A 7,959-nucleotide genomic window follows, 5' to 3' on the forward strand; every position below is an offset into this window, starting at 1 on the left:
ATCATCTTTGAGTTTTGATTTTAGCCCCCGAGTCAATTTCCATTTTTATTGTGCATCACAATATCACGTAGACTGCTCATTCTATGCTTCGAGCCAAACAAGAAACGCAGAACTGTCTGATGGTACTACGAGCAGCCCATTCCCCAAACCAACCAATTAGATCCAATCAGGCTAACCAATGCATGTCAGCAAGCCAGCAATCTCATGAGCAAACACAGACTGTCCTACACTTCTCTGCAGAAAACACAGCATAAGCACTTTAGAAAACATTACTTTAATGCACCAGCAAAAGATGATATTTGAATAATCAATAACTGATAAAAAAGGATACCATATTTATTACCTCATTTAATGAAATCAACATGCAAATACTATTAACTCATTAAAACACATCCACCTATTCTTTTTTATAGAATCCACCTAATTATTTTGGGACAGACTGCAAACAGTGTTCAAGTGGTAACCAACCAGTAAACGAGAATAACATCTCAGGAAGGATGACTCCATATTACCACACAAATAATATCTTCAGAAGCCAACATTCAGGAACTGTCACTACTCATTGCCCGTTAACTTTCAATTTCCCAGTGGTCATCTCATCACCAGATATATAATACTCCCTCCGGTCCTAAATATAAGCCATATAATTTGTGGCACGAAAATTAAGAAACGTATATTTAGGAAAAATTACATCATGTTTGGCTAGGGTTAACCGTAAGTAATTGTCGTGAGCTAATAGAAGACTTTGCATAAGATAAGTAAACCTAATTAAATCTCCCAAAATATTGTCCTTACAAGTAGGGCACGCAATAAACCTTATATTCTGGAATTTTTCTCAAAAAATTATATGGCTTATATATAGGAACGGAGGGAGTACTGAACAGTTCCTGCCTTGGGATAAATCATGACATTGACAACAGTGTCGGGTTTCGCCCACAGATCAATCACATCAGAGGATCACAAACACATACGCACAAATATATTGCCAAAAGCACATGTCGTGCCTTGCCTTTTTTTTTTTTCTTGACTCGCGGTTACAACTTGACCAAACCCAACCGACCTTGGACTCCTAGACCTACACGTACACACACTAGTAGCAATCAGAGTAGGAAACTAATCCTACCGAGACACGTACTAACTCGATACAAGCTAGCACTAATTGACCACATGGGACACGAACAAACCTACTGCTACTACGACACATGTATATGGCATGCAAAGCCAAACTAGACTACCATGGAACCTTTCCGAATAAAAAAATATAATTCTTAATTAGACTAACACATTAGAGGCAAGATTATTCCAACAAAGAGTTCTCAGAGTCTAACTGTTACGCAAGTTATGATGTGAGTACTGAGTACATGTACGAGCACCAACCACTCAACCAGCAATTCTAAAAGCTAAAAACTGCTGAATGAGGACTAGAGGAGGCACTCACAACGCTGAAGGAGGAGAGCTCTAGAGGAGGCACGTGTAGGGACGAAGGTGTTGGCGAGACCATCCCCACCTCATGTCATCGGCGTAACTGGTATGCAGATTACCCTGTGATCACTGAGTGCATACACCAAACCAGAGGTTCTGACAAGCTACAAATTGCTGGATGAATGGCCACTACTGGGCCCAGTTAAATGAGCTGCACAAAGAGGGCAGCCAAGTTCCAGCGAAATGACTGCGTGTTCAATGGAGCCCAACCCTCCATTAGCACCGTCGTCAACAACATCAAGGAGGAAGCCGCTCTTTGGGCAAGGGCAGGAGCCCTAGGGCTACGCATGATCCTACCCCAGACCTGGGATGTACACTAGCCCACCCTGTTTTTCTTCCCTCCCCAACCGTGTCGTATCACCCCTTAGGGGGCTTGTAACCGTAAACCTTCTCTCTGTTCAATGAAATGAAACGCAAAGGCTTTTTGCGTTTTGTCGAAAAAAAAGTTCCAGCGAACGATATACTATCTCATTAAAATGTGACTTGTTACCTGATGGACAGACATCAAAGCATTCAGATAAGTGACCAGTACACTGGTGATTTAACATCGCGATCAGCCAACCAATAATGGACTCGAGGCAAAAGGAACAGCAGCTTATCTGGTTATCCGCATCACTTCCAACTTTTGGAGGCCCTTTCAGGAACAGCAGATATCAACAACCAAGATGGCAATTACTATCTCATGGCTCACGAGCAGAGCAAACAGGTGAACTGTAGATAATTAGATGTTACGGATCCCACAGAACAAATAAGGCATATCTCAGTCGGTAGCATAGTTACCTGGTAATCCATGATGCAGTATCTTGATATTTCATCTCTTTTGGTTGCTTCTCGCTCAGCTCTGCTGGTAGCAGCAAGATCATCTTGAGTTTTCATTCCAGCCCCTGAATATGTTTCCACTATTATCTTGCACCACAATATCAAGGCCATGAACCGCTCATTCCATCCCTTAAGCAAAAAAGAAAATGAGAAACTAGTTGATGGTACAAGCAGCAAATTCCCAGACCCAACCAATAAGATCTAACCAGCCTAATCAATGCATGGCAAAGATCCCATGAACAAACACAAAATGGCCTAAATAATGAGCCATTACCTCCATGCTCAGGATCAGAACAGGTGTAGTGTAGATAATAAGATGCTACCAATCCCACAGAACAAATAAGGATTACCTCAGTCGTCCAGGATGCAGGATATCGCTATTTCATCTGCTGTGGTTGCTTCCCGTTCAGTTTGGCTGGTAGCAGCATGTCATGTGGGCAGATCAGGGCCATAGGAGCAGTCCTAAGCTGGCTTTCGTTAGGAAATATCCATGAGTTAGGATTTCTATCGTTTAAATCAGGGATTCGCAAAAAAAATCAGGGATATTTTTTAGAGTGAATTCCACTTTTTACCCTGTAGTTTTGCATTTGTGACACTAATTACCCTGCCGGGTGAAAATTCATGTAGATTACCCATTTTAAAAGCTTTGTACCCTTGTTTTCTGGTGTGTGTCTATTGGGCAAGGTTTTAGGTGATTATTGGGGTTCAAAAATATCAAGACGCATAGTGATGAATGGAACATATGGATTAAACAAGTTTGGGCATAATCGTCCATGAGGCCCTTCGATATTTACATATTTTATCGCTCCACACCGACGTATGATGCCTATACTATCTAACAATACAAAGCAAAATGATAAATTGAGGCTAAACCGTGTTTAAAGTCTCCTAAATGTGATATTTTGATAGAAGTTCCACTAAATGAGGTAATATGTGTCACAAATGCATAACTACGGGGTAAAAAGTGGAATTCACTCAAGATGAGTGAATTCCACTTTTTACCCCGTAGTTTTGCATTTGTGACACTAATTACCCCGCCGAGTGAAAATTCATGTAGATTACCCATTTTAAAAGCTTTGTACCCTTGTTTTCTGGTGTGTGTCTATTGGGCAAGGTTTTAGGTGATTATTGGGGTTCAAAAATATCAAGACGCATAGTGATGAATGGAACATATGGATTAAACAAGTTTGGGCATAATCGTCCATGAGGCCCTTCGATATTTAAATATTTTATCGCTCCACACTGACGTATGATGCCTATACTATCTAACAATACAAAGCAAAATGATAAATTGGGGCTAAACCGTGTTTAAAGTCTCCTAAATGTGATATTTTGATAGAAGTTCCACTAAATGGGGTAATATGTGTCACAAATGCACAACTACGGGGTAAAAAGTGGAATTCACTCAAGATGGAATATTAAGATATCGTTTGTTAGTAAAGTAGAAATTAGTTTTCTTGGATATCAAGTTTCTTCTTCCCTATAAAAGGAACCCCTGTACTTTTTATGAGAAGTCAAGAAATAAATCAATCTAGTTATACCCTCTCCTTCCCCCATGCTCTTGAGGTGTGGCTACCTTCATGAAGCTGCCGCACCTACTGGGTACAGGGCAACCTTGTACAGGCCCTAGGGCGATTATTGTGCATCACTGCTATATCAAGGGAAGGAATAGCTACTCATTCCATCCCTCGAGCCAAACAAGAAACAAAGGAACTAGTTGATCTCAAATCAGGCTAATAAATGCATGACAACAATCCCATGAGCAAGAATGGCATAAACTTCTCTACAGAAAGCACAACATAAGGTCTTTCGATAACATAAACTTTGATGAACTGGCAAAAAAGATAATTGATAAAAAATGACAACCTATTTATTACCTCGTTTAGTGAAATAAGCATACAAATATGAACTCATTAAAACACCTCCACCTAATTATTTTGGATCAGGCTGGAAACAGTGATTCAAGTGGTAAAGGGTAAACGAGAACCACAACATCTCATGTAGGATGACTCCATATTTCGAGAAAGAGTCTAAGACAGCTTCGAATGTAGCCTGCATCAAAACATTCATTTAATCCAAATTATGAACAGCGATGGCCTGCTGACTTGCTACATATCCCTATATCGGGTGCCACAAAATGGAGCGGATAGGATGAATATGGGTTCCTCTGACCTCAACGTGGTGACGTGCCATCTGATGCAAACAAGTGCAAATAATCTCAAAGTTTGATGACAGACCTGTATGTTTATGTCACAAAAAATGGTTAGTTCAAGAATGCTACTACACAAATGTATAGCAAAAAGATCATGGTGTACAACTCATCATAAATTTCCAAATCCCAATCCAACAAACTAGCAACATTCTCTTCATAAATTGTTGTGTTTGTAAATTTATATGCTTTAGGGTTAACAAAGTAGCATTTCAATAATATGCAGAAGTATTCATATTAAAAGGTCACATCGTTTACATATATACCATTTCACATTTCAAATGAGTAAGCGAATTGTACCGAAAACTTCCCTGGATCATTTTATCATAAAGCAACACAGTGAATGGAAAAAAAAAACCTTAAGCATCTAACACTATTAATTGTTATTTTGAGCATGATCAGTGATTTTAACTGTCCATAGTGTTGCATGAATTATGTGAATACAGTAGCATATATGACATGAAATATACTGGTTGGCAGACAGATATTAAAAACCTTCTGATCTTCAGAAACTTTTAGCAAGATACCAATTTTGTATTTTACAAGTCATGATGCTTATGTGACCATGAGAGGAGGAATACCCTCTCATAGTAGACACCAACCAATCAACCACAAGCATCATCCATCTCACATAGAATAACCAAGGTGACGGTAAAACTAAACCACACAAGAGGAACTGTGGAATTTTCAGCATGTATACCTTTACATATAATGCATTAGCAACACCATATCTCGTTCTGTTTCCTTAGCTATTGCATCAACGATATGTAACATTGCAACAAGAAGAAAATAAATAACTAAGCATGAACAGCATCACTTTAGTTAAAGTTATCAGTCTATATTGGATGCAACTAAGAAGTAATGATGAGAATGATGCAAACTTGCACAGTAAAAACACAAGTTGTCCTGCTACGGTGCTGAAATGTACGTCAAATTTCACACACATGCCCGCCCCGAAAGACAGAATAGGTTCATTGTGAAACAAGAAAGCACAATAGTGATTCAAGTGGTAATCCGTAAACGAAAATAACATCCCAGGAAGCATGACTCCATATTACCACACAAATAATGTCTTCAGAAGCCAACATTCAGGTAACTGTCACTACTCATTGCCTGTTAACTTTCAATTTCCCAGTGGTGATCTGATCACCAGATATATAATACTACTAAACAATTGCTGCCTTGGGATAGATCATGACATTGATAAGAGTGTTGAGTTTCGCCGACAGATGAATAACATTAGATCACAAACACACACGCACAAATATATTGACAAAGGCACCTGTCGTGCCTTGTCTTTTTTATTTTTTTGTTGACTCGCAGTTACAACTTGATGACCCTGGTACACCAATATATATACAGGAACAAACGAACCAACCTTGGGACTCCTAGACCTACATGTACACACACTAGTAGCAATCGGAGTAGGAAACTAATCCTACCTAGACACGTACTAACTCTATACAAGCTAGCACTAATTGACCACATGGGACACGAAAAAACCTACTGCTACCAGGACACACGTATATGGCATGCAAAGCCAAACTAGACTACCATGGACCTCGCCGAATAAACAAAGCTAATTCTCAGTTAGACCCAAACACATTACAGGCAAGATAATTCCAGCAAAGAGTTCTCAGAGTCTAACTGTTCGAACAATGTGAGCACTGGGCACCAACCACCCAACCAGCAATTCTAAAAGCTAAAAACTGCTGAATGGATGGTTAGAATTTGTCCAGGATAGGTGGAGACCAGGCACACTCACAACGCTGGAGGAGAGCTCTACAGGAGGCACATAGGGGTGTCCGCGAGACCATTACCACGTGGTGTCATCGGCTTAACTGGTATGCAGATTACCCTGTGATAACTGAGTGCATGCACCAAATGAGAGGTTCCAACAAGCTACAAATTGCTGGATGAATGGCCACAATTGGGCCCAGTTAAATGAGCTGGACACAGGGCAGCCAAGTGCCAGCGAATGATATACTATCTCCTCATTAAGATGTGACTTTTTACCAAATGGACAGACATGAAAGCATTCAGATCAGTGGCCAGTGCACTGTGGCGATTTAACATCGCGATCAGCCAACCAATAATGGACTCGAGGCAAAAGGAACAGCAGCCTATCTGGTTATCCGCATCACCTCCAACTTTTGGAGGCCATTTCAGGAACAGCAGACATCAATGACCAAGATGGCAATTACTATCTCACTGCTCACGAGCAGAACCGGTGAGCAGACATCAATGTTACGGATCCCACAGAAAAATAAGGCATATCTCAGTCGGTAGCATTGTTACCTGGTAATCCATGATGCAGTATCTTGGTGATCTCTTTTGGTTGCTTCTCGCTCAGTTTTGCTGGTAGCAGCAACATCTTCAGTTTTCATTCCAGCCCCTCAGTATGTTTCCACTACTATTTTGCATCACAATATCAAGGCCATGAACCGCTCATTCCATCCCTTAAGCAATAAAGAAAAGAAAATGAGAAACTAGTTGATGGTATGAGCAGCAAATTCCCCGAACCAACCAATAAGATCTAACCAGCCTAATCAATGCATGGAAACGATCTCATGAACGAACACAAATGGCCTAAATAATGAGCCATTACTCACTGCTCAGGATCAGAACAAACAGCTGAAGTGTAGATAATAAGATGCTACCAATCCCACAGAACAAATAAGGATTATCTCAATCTTCCACGATGCAGTATATTGGTATTTCATCCGCTGTGGTTTGCTTCCCGCTCAGTTTTGCTGGTAGCAGCATGTCATGTGGGCAGATCAAGGACATAGGAGCAGCCAGCCCTAAGCTGGCTTCCTAGGAAATATCAATGAGTTAGGATTTCTATCGTTTAAATCAGGGAATCTTTATTTAAAAAGGAATATTAAGATATGGTTTGTTAGTAAAGTATAAATTAGTTTTCTTGGATATCAAGTTGCTTCTTCCCTATAAAAAGCCCCCCCCCCCCCCCCCCCCCCCCCGGTACTTGTTATGAGAAGCAACATAGTGAACGAAAAAAAAACCTTAAGCATCTAGCATCATTAATTGTTATTTTGAAATGATCGGGGATTTTAACTGTCCATAGCGTTGCATGAATTATGTGAGTACAGTAGCATATATGACATGAAATGTACTGGTTGGCAGACAGATATTAAAAACCTTCTGGTCTTCACAATGTTTGAGCAAGATACCAATTCTGTATTTTACAAGTCATAGTGCTTATGTGACCATGAGAGGAGGAATACCCCATCTCATAGTAAACATCCATCTCACATAGAATAACCAAGGTGGCGGTAAAACTAAACCACACAAGAGGAACTGTGGAATTTTCAGCATGTGTACCTTTACATATAATGCATTAGCAACACCATATCTCGTTCTGTTTCCTTAGCTATTGCATCAACGATATGTAACATTGCAACAAGGAGAAAATGAATAACTAAGCATGA

The 7,959-nt window shown here is 40.1% G+C and overlaps 1 long non-coding RNA gene across 1 annotated transcript; it reads right to left on the reverse strand.

Annotated features, from left to right (window-relative positions):
- LOC124697252 lies at window positions 1-2,476 on the reverse strand. The gene is made up of 3 exons (XR_007000765.1): window positions 2,263-2,476; window positions 1,439-2,193; window positions 1-234 (listed from the first exon to the last, which is right to left on the reverse strand). It is a non-coding gene; the product is annotated as an uncharacterized LOC124697252 (long non-coding RNA).
- Between the last annotated feature and the right edge of the window lie 5,483 nt (window positions 2,477-7,959).

Source organism: Lolium rigidum, chromosome 3 (genome assembly GCF_022539505.1).
Source record: "Lolium rigidum isolate FL_2022 chromosome 3, APGP_CSIRO_Lrig_0.1, whole genome shotgun sequence".
In the NCBI taxonomy this organism is placed as follows: domain Eukaryota; kingdom Viridiplantae; phylum Streptophyta; class Magnoliopsida; order Poales; family Poaceae; genus Lolium; species Lolium rigidum.